Below are 12,580 nucleotides of genomic sequence, written 5' to 3'. Positions count from 1 at the left end.
TCGCCTTTCTGATTACAATCCATGCTAAATTGAATAAAGTGATATTGATTCATTAAAATCCCGTGTCGATTTGTAAATTAACGTTATTATGCCTGAAACGCCAGCATCTCAGGTTAAACCTCACAACATGTCGTCAAACACCATACAGCTAAAACAGTAACTGGGAGCAGGTTTACGGATTCTGCATACAAACGTGAACACAGAGCGCGGACCCGACGCGTCAGAGTCAGATTTTGGTGCGTCGTCGGGTCCGCGCTGTGTTTGCCTCTTTTTTCTTCGCTGGCTTCTGCAGCTGCAGGTTTCATAACTCTCTGTTTACATCTCTAATTAAGTCTCACATGTGTCAGCTTTCTTTTAATAGATACGAAATTATGGATATATACTGTTAAATGATCAGACTTGTAATATTTCTGACTGAGGCAAAACTTTCCAGATTCCAATCAAATTGAATCGGATCCTGTATCGAATCAAAATGATTCTACAAATCAGTGACGATGCAGCCGTACTCAGCTTCCTAAGCATTTTCCCTTTCCAGTTCACAATCAATCCCACCCCTAGGTCAAAAATATGTATAGGACAATTGGCCTAATCTAATATTTTGTATGAACCTGTCCAGCTGTCCAGTGATTAAACGACAAGTAGATGGAGGCAGGACTCCACAGCAGGGGCATACTCCATAATGTGCTGTGCATTCTCATATGTATATTATATATATTGCTCACTTATTGTATTTACCAACATCAAGGAGTTATGAGCAAAGAAAGGCCACACCATAGTGCATGTTTAAATAGGGAAAGTTTATTGATCAAAATGTATTACGCAAATACGCATTACATTTTTTTCAGCCCCCCAATCGAGAAAACAAAACCAATTACATGTTCAAAGCAACGGAACGGTGGCCCAATATCAGAGAGAACTCCACTCTTGAGTGAGCAGTGATAATTGAGCAGTCCGTTTTATTTTGCAGATTCAAGCTGCTCTTCAAAATTTTCACCACCAGATGTCACCGGAGAGGACTGTGTTGAAAAGCTTCGAGTAATGAACCGTTTTTCAATACAAGCTTCAGTGCTTCGGAAAGCTTCATTTGGCCATCACTAGTTATTAGGTTTATAGGGTTATTGAATTATGGTTAACGGTTGGTAGAATTGTTTTTAACATTATCTGCCATTTACATCTGCTACCCTTCTCCAAATCTGTGCCTCTACCTGGCCCCCCCAACAAAAATTTTCTAGACACGCCACTGCTTGGCAGCTGCACGCTTGACTTTTCTCAGTTCATGGGCAGTTATTTTGCGCCTTGGTTTTTCCACCTGCTTCTTGCGACCCTGTTGACGATTTTGAATGAAACGCTTGATTGTTCGATGATCACGTTTCAGAAGCTTTGCAATTTTGAGACTGCTGCATCCCTCTGCAAGAGATCTCACTATTTTTGACTTTTCTGAGCCTGTCAAGTCCTTCTTTTGACCCATTTTGCCAAAGGAAAGGACGTTGCCTAATAATTATGCACACCTGATATAGGGTGTTGATGTCATTAGACCACACCCCTTCTCATTACAGAGATGCACATCACCTAATATGCTAAATTGGTAGTAGGCTTTCGAGCCTATACAGCTTGGAGTAAGACAACATGCATGAAGAGGATGATGTGGACAAAATACTCATTTGCCTAATAATTCTGCACTCCCTGTATAGTTATTATATTAATCATTCTTAGTTATTATAGCAGTGAGTTTGAACTGGCCAATATTATATGTATTGTCAGATTATTATGATATATATATATATAAACACCCAGCACGCCCCTGCGGGCGGTTTATCCTTCAAGCTCGGGTCCTCTACCAGAGGCCTGGGAGCTTGAGGGTCCTGCGCAGTATCTTAGCTGTTCCCAGGACTGCGCTCTTCTGGACAGAGATCTCCGATGTTGTTCCCGGGATCTGCTGGAGCCACTCGCCTAGCTTGGGAGTCACCGCACCTAGTGCTCCGTTTACCACGGGGACCACCGTTACCTTTACACGTTACTGACATTTTTGTAGTAATTTGCACCTAAAACTTTTTTCATTTGATGAGTAACACTATAAAAGAGTTAATATTAAATTTAATTCTAGTTATGAGTTAAATTTTACTCTATATGGTAGTAGAAATTTTACTCCATGAGAGTTTAGTTTTAACTCCTATAAAGAGTTGAAAAATCAACTCCCGGAAAAGAGTTACTCTAACTCGGCACTAGAGTTCATTCGATGGTCACGCATGTACACTCAAATGTAGTTAATCTGAACTCCCAGAGAGTTTATTCCAAAGACCAGAATTTGCTGTGTAGGAGCTATTTGTTCTTATTTTTTATTATTTTGAAATTAGTTAAAGTTTGTTGTTAGTTTACTTATATTTTGGGGTTTATTTACAAGTTTATTTGTAGGTTAATATTTGTTTCAATGTTTTGTTTGTTTGATGTTACCTTGTTAAATTAGTCAGTAAGAGCTGTAGGGCCATTTTGTTTCTATAAATAAAGAGACTGGTATAGGACCTGAGACCTAGCTAGTTAAGATGAGCACTCGGCTGTCAGGGTTCGTTTAGCTAATCTGTGCAGGTGAATGAATTTACCCGACTAAAGAAATCAAGAGAAACGCTCCGGGCTACTCAGTCACTAATTACTGTTACTGTACTTTTATTACAAGTATGATACTGTAAAAGCAACAGGCTGCACCCTGCCTCAGCTCCTGTGCAGAGCTGATTATTAAATATGTGCAAACAACAGCATGTTTTCAGTCTCTTGCCACATCTGTAAAGACAGAAACTTTTTTTTTAAAAAAAAAAAGCTTGTACTTCAGTAACTCCTCATTAATCGGGAAGTATGGATTAAAGTACAGTAGTGTACTGTAATACTGAAAAAAGAAGAGAAGAACTTCAGATCCTGAGTGTGTGAGGACAGAAGAATCAGCTTTATTTCAATTTTGAGGGATACAATTTACATTTGAGTTTGTGATGATTCTGTTGTCTTTGTGACTACAGGGGCTGCCCTCAGATTCAGACCTCAGCACCACCCAGTGACAGCAGACAGATCATCCAACATGTTCACATGTTAACTGCAAAATGAACTGATGAAAACAGTACAAAGGTTAAAGTACCACATGTGCTGTGGTGAAAGCTGCAGCTTTATTGATACAGTTAAAGACAAAAAACAAAAGGATTAATCACTCATGTAACTGTGTCACTATATATCAGCATTAACAGGACCTCAGTTTGGTGTTTCACTTAGCTGCTGATCTCAGACCTGCACAGCTTCCATTTTAAACACTTTATGTACTCAGCTGCATGAAGAGCACGTTTGAGTTTCTCTGACACAATTAAATAAAACCTGATGAAGGTCAAAGGTCGTCACTTGTATGTTGAACTACAAACTTGTGATCTGGAATTCTTTCACAGTTTTTTGCAGATACTGTGTTATTTACCACAAAGTGATTCAAAGTTATTCATACCAGAGTAACCAGAGAGGATCATATGTTTTTAAATATATAAGTTTCTACAGGACTGAATATAATATCTTTATGTAAAAGTCCGGAGCCTCTGGGGAGTATCCGAGTATTTATAACATTACACAAACCAAAGGTCTCCATCACAGTGTTCATGAAATGCTGGGTTTATCCATCTCCTGGGGCGGGCCTACGGGGGAGCTCTGAAGATTTCCCTGTGAGGGAGCTGTTGGTGAAGGTCATGAGTCCTGCTTGATCAATGCGATGAGCTTCAGTGTTCCTGTTGTTTCTTAAATGATGCCTCTCTCAGTGGGTCAACAGAACATCTGGCACAGGACAGCTGTGATGAAAGAAAGGGAAGAAGTTTCTCCAAACCTTTGGACCCAGGAAACCCAGGTCTCCCTCACTAGTTTCTGTCCAGGGTGAATGTAGCCATTGATATAATATGGACTCTATTATTAAATGAAAAAAACAAACTACACTACACTACTGAAACATTCTGCTGATGTTTTTAAAGTTTCCATGTCACCAGGCTGTAGAGGGCTCTGAAGATTTAAACTGTTTTAGATCCATTACACTCACAGTCTTATGTTAAAATCTCAAAGGACAGCATTATATTTTTGATATTAACAGTAACTCTGAGCCTCTGTACTGTGTGCAGATGATCTCATCGCTGTCTAAAAATGGATAAAAAAAACCCCCTAAGAAGTGCTGAATCATTCAATAACACAGACTATTAGAGTAACAGGTGTGTAGCATTTCTAACTAGCAACAAGCCTCCAACACAGTGCGTATGCTAGCGGCTAATCTAGCTAACGAATTAACAACAGAGTGATTTTAGAACTATAAGATGATAAGCTGTGTTTCTTTTTTTTATAACAGTGACATGGTTGTATTTACCTTAATTAAATGAGTCGTCAGTCGCGGTAAACCAGCAAAAAACTCGATAACAGACACCAGGCCCATTATAGCACCATTGAAAAAGAGGCTCTTGCCTTACTCCTTGCGTTACAGCATTTTGAGGTCTATGTCGGGTCAAGTGTGCTGCCTGTGCAGGTGTTTACCGATCACAACCCACTGGTGTTTCTTTCCCAAATGCGCAACTCCAATCAAAGACTTATGTGCTGGTCGTTGTTATTGCAAGATTTTAACTTGGAGATCAATTACAAGAAAGGGAAAGAGAACGTGTTGGCTGATGCCCTGTCTAGAGCACTTTCTCCTTGAATTAAACATTTTGGGGGTAATGTTAATTCTTGGGAAAGGGGGTGTTATGACTGTGATCGTAATCATGTGTGAATTTGAGTGTCCAGGTGCTCCTCCGGGATTGGTGCATCCAGGGTGGATGGCTCACACCGATTGGCTGAGGACTGGGAGGCAGCGGATAAGAAGAGACCGCCAGGGATTGCCAATTCATTCATCCTCGGCCCAACCCAACCGGCAGACCGTTCACTGTGTCAAAATATTATGTTAATGTAAGAGCATGTAGGGGTGGACCGCCTTTTTGTTTGATCAGTTTTCTCCTGGTTTTGTTAGGCAAGGAGGAAAGTGATTGTCATTTGGTTTAGTTCTTTTGAGTAGGTAAGTTGTGTTTATTCCTGAGATAGGTTACCTTTTGTTTGTTGTTTTGGCCTTGGGTTCACCCTGAAGTTATGATATGCTCCCTTCCTTTGTTTAACTGCACTTATTGTAAATAAATCACTGTCACAAAATATTAAGTGTGTGACGTGCTGCTTGGGGTTGGACGGGGATGGATCACCCTTTATGTTGTGGTCTGGCCGCGCCTAGACGGGCCATAACACTGGGCTACGTAAAAAGTGTAGAGGGGCATGTTTGCGGTCATGTCCAGCGGGTGTATGGGCGGGAGCGTTACACAGTCGGTCCACCTCAAGTCACTACTGCGCAGACTCTGGCTCCAAATTTGCAAGATGGCAGCCTCCACAAGTGGGATATTTCGGCTTCATTTTTGCACAATGGGAGGAGGCGGTGTCGCGTCATCCATCTTTTTTACAGTCATTGGTATGCACTAACACTTAGGACCATATAATAATAAATATGTCCGTGATGAAAGTTGGGCAGCACGCTAACGTCCTTACTCCACTCTGTATGCTCGTATGGGTCAGACCCTTTAACTCCTTTGATTTTTTCCTCGTACTGTTTTTTGCCTTATCGTCAAGTCTGTCTTCATACGGACCTGCCGTGTTCTCCGTCGTTTTGTACATAACTGTTTTTGGGGCAAATAAAATGGAAGTAGGGATTAAAACCGCAGAATTAATGATTACCGGTGCTGGAAATACTAGCGCTTGGTGCAGTGTTTTGATTTTGTTGCCACTCGTACTTGACATGCAATGCGTGAAAGTCACGTGGTCTGTCAATCTCTATTTGTGCCACAAAACCAGCCAATCACAGACTTGAATGTAAAAAAAATCTGATTGGCTGTTTCAGTCTCCAATCACCTCGAAATGACAAAATGCAATATCAGACCATCATACCAGAATCCATTTCGTCCAAAATGCAAATGAGGCAGTGGCGAAGGGAGACAGAGTGGCGGATTTTGAAATATTAGTGTATGACATCTCATGAAAAAGAAAAAAAAAATAAAGCACTGAAACGTGCGCCGCTTTTCAGTATGGTTACTACCGTTTATGTCAGAACCAGATACCGGTACCCATCCCTATTAATGACGACATTAATCAAATGTGAAGCATAGTTTTGATCTTCTTTTACTGCTGGTTAAGTGAATTTTGGTCAAAGAGTGACAAAAACCTGCATCTGCAGCATCTGAGAGATGTTAGTTTTCAGCCCGTGTACACAGCAAATTCAAAAGTGTTAAATGTTTTGGTGTTAAGAGTCTTCTTGCAAAAGTAGAGTTAATTTTACTCTAAGTAGAGTCACATTCTTTTAATGTAACTCTGAGGTGTAAAATGATAGTAGTTAAAATCGAGTGTTAAAAATGAGCGTTTCTCTGTCAAATCTGGAGGTGTTACAATGGAAACATTAACTCTTGACCTCTTAACTCTGAACTCCTACAGAGGCTATGACACCAATAGAGTAAATTGACAGACTCCGCCCCCAGCACGGCTCCAATCGAAGCTGAAGTGAAGCCGTTTCAGAACATTTTGCTCTACATATTCGAGTTGTTTGCCATGCTTGGTAAGTCATTTTTTCAAAGATTGTTTCAATTATTATTATTAGCTTTTACTTCTGTGGCTCTTTGGAGTTGAGACAAAGCTGTGTGAAAGGCATTAGCCATGTTGCTCGGTGATAGCATAATATTCTGTTTTAGCTAGCTGAAAGGTATTGTTTGCGGGCAAATACCACAGCCTTGAAAAAAAGCTTGGATGTGAATTTTCAGTCAAACTTTTGGTCAAATACACCTAAAACAATGTGTAGAATGTGAAATGTTGGTATAATGGTGCTGCTTGAAGCCTGAAAACGATCTCCCATAAAAAAAAAAAACGAGCAAACAGCAGTAGCAGGCATCCTGACTGGATTCTACGTTAGCATTTAGATCCCTCCAGAGTTTTGTGCACACGGTTTAGGTAAAAATTAAAAAGGTTGAGGTTTTACATTTAGTTCAGTATTACCTGTTGCCTGTGTCCTTGTCTTTTGGGAAAAATACTTTACACAAGTAATGGCTCAAAGAGGATTCCTTTTTTTCTTTTTACTGTGCTGCAATTGTTTACTGGATTATTTGTGCCATTAATTAGTGTCAACTAATTGTTATTCAATCTCCGCACAGGATATGCCTGTAAAGATGGAATATGGGGGAGAGCAGAAGTGCGTTGAAGTTCCACAAAGGATGAATGAAGGACATGCATATTGTATTAAAGAAATAAGTGATGAGAATGCTGTTATTTGCATTTACCATGTCAGACCTTTTGATAAACAAAATTCTAATGAAAGTGAGAATATGTACACTGTTACATCTTTCAGAAAATGTTTTGAAATTGTGGTGCACAGTTCAGTATAAATGTTTTTCAAAAACCATTGCGTCTTTTTAGTAAATGTTTATTTCCAAAAGAAATTTCTAGAAGTTCAGAACAGTAAAATTCCCGCTTTTTAGAATGAATTAGAAGATAACTCTTACGTAGTTAAACTAAAATACTCTTTGAGAGTTAATATATAAACTCTTAACACCAAGTGTTAAATTATCAACTCCAGACAGATTTGGTGTTTAACACTAAATCAGAGTTAACGTACCAACCCTCCAAAAAGAGTTAAATTAACACTCTCTGGTGTGGACCCATATAGACACTTTAATAGTGTTGAAATCAAATCCGACAGTGTTAATTTGGACATGCTGGATTTGCTGTGTAGGGTGAGAAAACCGACATCTCACAGGTTCTGATGTGTCGGGTCCGCACTTTGTGTTTACGTCTTTGTTTTTACGTCTTTGTGTGGAATCCGTTTATCTGCTCACTTTTGCCGTTTTAGCTGTTTGGTGATTGTTGAAATGAAAGCTTTAACCTGAGATTCTGGCATTTCTTGCTAAATACATTAATATTTAAAAATGGATTGAGGATTTAATTAATTGATTTTGCTTTATTCAAGCTAAATTCGATTTTAATCAGAAATCACATAACTGAAACCCACCCCTAGTGGAAACAGGAGTATTTTTCAAACAGAACTTCTGTAATTAGGGAGCTTTCCTCATACCTTGCACCGACACCTTTTATCGCTTTTCCATGGCTGCTGCGGAGACTCAGGTCTTTTGGATTCTACTGGGGTGGCAACATCTCTGTTGGGGACAGGAAAAGACTGAACAGGCTGATCCTGAGGGCCAGCTCTGCTCTAAGGCGCCGTCTGGACACAGTGGAGGTGGTGAGTGACAGGAGAATGGTGGCTTAGCTGTCATCCCTGTTGGACATCCAGGAGACTCTGATAGCACTGAGCAGCTCCTTCAATGACAGGCTGCGGCATCCATGGTGTGGGACGGAGAGATATTGCAGGTTTTTCCCTCCAACTGCTGTCAGACTCTGAAAACTTGTCTCTGCAGATTACCACACATGTGCAGACAGACAGACAGACACACACACACACTTGTAACCGTCACCCCGATTTCCTACTATGAAATCAAACAAAACAGATTTCATTTAATATTTTATTCCATTTTATTCCATTAATATTATTCTGTTAACATTTTTCAGTTTTATCTACACAGTGCCAAATTGCAACAACAGTCACCCAATTGGGTAGCATACAGTGTTCAGGAGTAATGGAATATATGTACGACCATTACGTATTTAAAACAAAAAATATGAGTAACTGTATTCCATTACAGTTACCGTTTAAAAAAGGTGGTATTCAGAATAAAGTTGTTTTATTGAAATAAAGGAATTACACGGCGGTATTTTCCTGTTTCATATGTTGAGCTATGCTCTCTCTATTTTTTTTGGTAATTCCACACTGGTGGAAACCCAAACAAAACACGCATTAAGAGGCGCAAATGCCTGTGTCTCAATCTCACATCTCATAATGATGTAAAGAAATATTTTTTAAAATGATTTCATATAAAGCCAAAAGGCAGAGTGTTACAGGTATCACCCTAAAGAATGTAGCCTCATGGGCAGTGTAGTTCGTGCTGCAGGGAGAATGGACTGCTATACCCGTGTCTGTGAGCACCAGGGAGGGAGAAAAAGGAGAGTGTAAAAGTACGAGCTGTCACCGACCAGAAACAGGAGCTGGAACCATGTAAATATAATAACAACCACTGCAGCCAAAAAGAATGCCTGATGAGCCCAGTTGTAAGTATGCTATTAAGACTGGACGGTACACTTTTTTGTGTTTTCCTCTGAAACAATAAGTTCTGTTGGAGCAGCCTTTCAACGTCTCTCTCGTAATCCAACATTGTGGACCTCATACTGTACTGTACTTACTTACAGAGCAATTCAGGATGACAGTTTCAGCCACCCTGTCCAGTACCAAAGTCCCTCTGTATGCGAGTGAATGTTAGACAGAAGCACTAAAAACCTTAGATAAAGTGCTTGTGTGAATGGGTATGATTGGGTGAATGCATGAGTTTTATAAAGCGCTTTGAGTGCTTATTGTCAAGGCTGTGTGCAGGCAGGCAGGATAAAGAACCCAATATGCAGACTCATGGAGGCGGAATTCAAAGTCCTCTGCTTTATCGTAGGCCAAGTTAAAAAAAAAAAAAAAAACGGAACAAAACTTAAACTGAGCCACGAACACTGAGAACAGAAACAGCCATGCCAGTCTGAGGGTACAACATGACACTTACAGAAAGGAACACGGGGCTTAAATACACTGAGGGAGTCATCAAGGAATTACAGACAGAAGGGGAACACAGCTGGGAGGAATGAGACCTAATGAGACAGGGGAGTGACGCTAGCAACACTGACATAAGACATAACCCTTCAAAATTAAACAGGAAACAACTCACGAAGACACAGACTTGACACAGAACTAAACCTACAGTCGTGGCCAAAAGTTTTGAGAATTACATAAATATTGGAAAAGTTGCTGCTTAAGTTTTCATAATAGCAATTTGCATATGCTCCAGAATGTTATGAAGAGTGATCAGATGAATTGCATAGTCCTTCTTTGCTATGAAAATTAACTTAATCCCAAAAAAAAACTTTTCCACTGCATTTCATTGCTGTCATTAAAGGACCTGCTGAGATCATTTCAGTAATTGTCTTGTTAACTCAGGTGAGAATGTTGACGAGCACAAGGCTGGAGATCATTATGTAAGGCTAATTGGGTTAGAATGGCTGACCTGACATGTTAAAAGGAGGGCGATGCTTGAAATTGAAATCATTGTTGTTCCATTGTTAACTATGGTGAACTGCAAAGAAACACGTGCAGCCATCATTGCGTTGCATAAAAATGGCTTCACAGGCAAGGATATTGTGGCTACTAAGACTGCATCTTAACTCATTCACTGCCAGCCATTGGCAGTGAATGAGTTAAACCCATTGACTCATTCACTGCCATTGACGGCTATAGACGTCAATGGCAGTGAATGAGTTAATCAACAATTTATAGGATCATCAAGAACTTCAAGGAAAGAGGTTCAATTCTTGTTAAGAAGGCTTTCAGGGCATCCAAGAAAGTCTCCTAAAGAGGATTCAGCTGCGGGATCGGAGTGCCACCAGTGCAGAGCTTGCTCAGGAATGGCAGCAGGCAGGTGTGAGCGCATCTGCACGCACAGTAAGGTGAAGACTTTTAGAAGATGGCCTGGTGTCAAGAAGGGCAGCAAAGAAGCCACTTCTCTCCAAAAAAAAAAAAAACCCATGAGGGACAGATTGATCTTCTGCAGAAAGTATAGTGAATGAACTGCTGAGGACTGGGGCGAAGTCATATTCTCCGATGAAGCATCTTTCTGATTGTTTGGGGCATCTGGAAAAAAGCTTGTCCAGAGAAGAAAAGGTGAGCACTACCATCAGTCCAGTGTCATGCCAACAGTAAAGCATCCTGAGAGCATTCATATCTGGGGTTGCTTCTCATCCAAGGGAGTGGGCTCACTCACAATTTTGCCCAAAAACACAGCCATGAATAAAGAATTGTACCAAAACACCCTCAAACAGCAACTTCTTCCAACAATCCAACAACAATTTGGTGAAGAACAATGCATTTTCGAGCACGATGGAGCACCGTACTATAAGGCAAAAGTGATAACTAAGAGGCTTGGGAAACAAAATGTTGAAATTTTGGGTCCATGGCCTGGAAACTCCCCAGATCTTAATCCAATTGAGAACATTGTGGTCAATCAAAAACCCACAAATTCTGACAAAGTCAGTGAAGTGATTATGACAGAACGGATTGCTATCAGTCAGCATTTGGCCCAGAGGTTGATTGAGAGCATGCCCCATCGAATTGCAGAGGTCCTGAAAAAGAAGGGCCAACACTGCAAATACTGACTCTTATCATAAATGTCATGTAATTGTCAATAAAGACCTTTGAAATGTATGAAGTGCTTGTCATAATATTTCAGTGCATCACAGAAACAACTGAGACAAAGATCTAAAAGCAGTTTAGCAGCAAACTTTGTGAAAACTAATATTAGTGTCATTCTCAAAACTTTTGGCCACGACTGTACACTAAGGCACAAGACACATACAAGACACAAAACCTAAGAACAAAACCTGAATAAACTGTAACATGGAATTATACTAATAAACAACAAAGCATAACAAAAACATCAGATTACAAACCATAATACAAAGGAATATAAGAAACTGAAAATGCTGGGTTAAAATGACCCAGAACCGTGACACATTGAGAGTAGAAAAGCGCTATTTAAGAACCAGTCCATTAACCATTTATACCCAGGGAATGCCATACCCTGCATTTACAGATCCACAAAGAAGGTGTTCCACTCAGACCCATTGTTAGCAGCATAAACTCAGCCACTTACAACATCTCGAAACACCTTGCTACCATCCTAGCACCTCTTGTGGAGAACACCCACAAGAACTCCACCAACTTCACCGACAAGGTCCAGAAACTTACCCTGGATCCAGATGAAACTATGGTGTCCTTTGATGTAGTCGCTCTCTTCAATTGCATAGCTACTACGGAGGCAGTGGAGACTGTCAGAAAACGACTACAAGAAGACAGCACCTTGGAAGACACAACCAAATTCACCTTGCCAATCAGATTTGCACATTGTTGGACCTCTGCCTTACCACCACATATTTCAAATACAACAAGGGTTTCTACAGTCAAAAACTTGGATGTGCCATGTACTCCCCGGTGTCACCTATTGTAGCCAACCTTTATATGGAGAAGGTGGAAAGAAAGGCTCTTGGCTCGTTTAGAGGGAGAGTACCTTAATCAAAACCCAAGCAGTGGAATCCTTCACTGCTCACATTAATGCCGCGGATAAAAACATCAAGTTCACCAGAGAACACACAAAGGATAACTGTTTGCCATTCCTGAACTGTGCCATGCGCATTGAAGAGAATGGAAACCTCAAAATTTAAGTTTACCGGAAGCCCACACACACGGACCAGTACCTCCTCTCTGACTGACACCACCCCATGGAACACAAACTCGGAGTAATCAGGACTTTACAACACCATGCAGGAAATTTTCTGCTCTAAGCCTGAAGGGAAAAAGAAGGAACACACACACAAGGAAGCTCTTAAAACA

This window comes from Rhamphochromis sp. 'chilingali', assembly GCF_963969265.1.
Source record: "Rhamphochromis sp. 'chilingali' genome assembly, chromosome: 1".
NCBI classification, from domain to species: Eukaryota; Metazoa; Chordata; class Actinopteri; order Cichliformes; family Cichlidae; genus Rhamphochromis; species Rhamphochromis sp. 'chilingali'.
Note: the sequence above shows the minus strand (reverse complement) of the source record.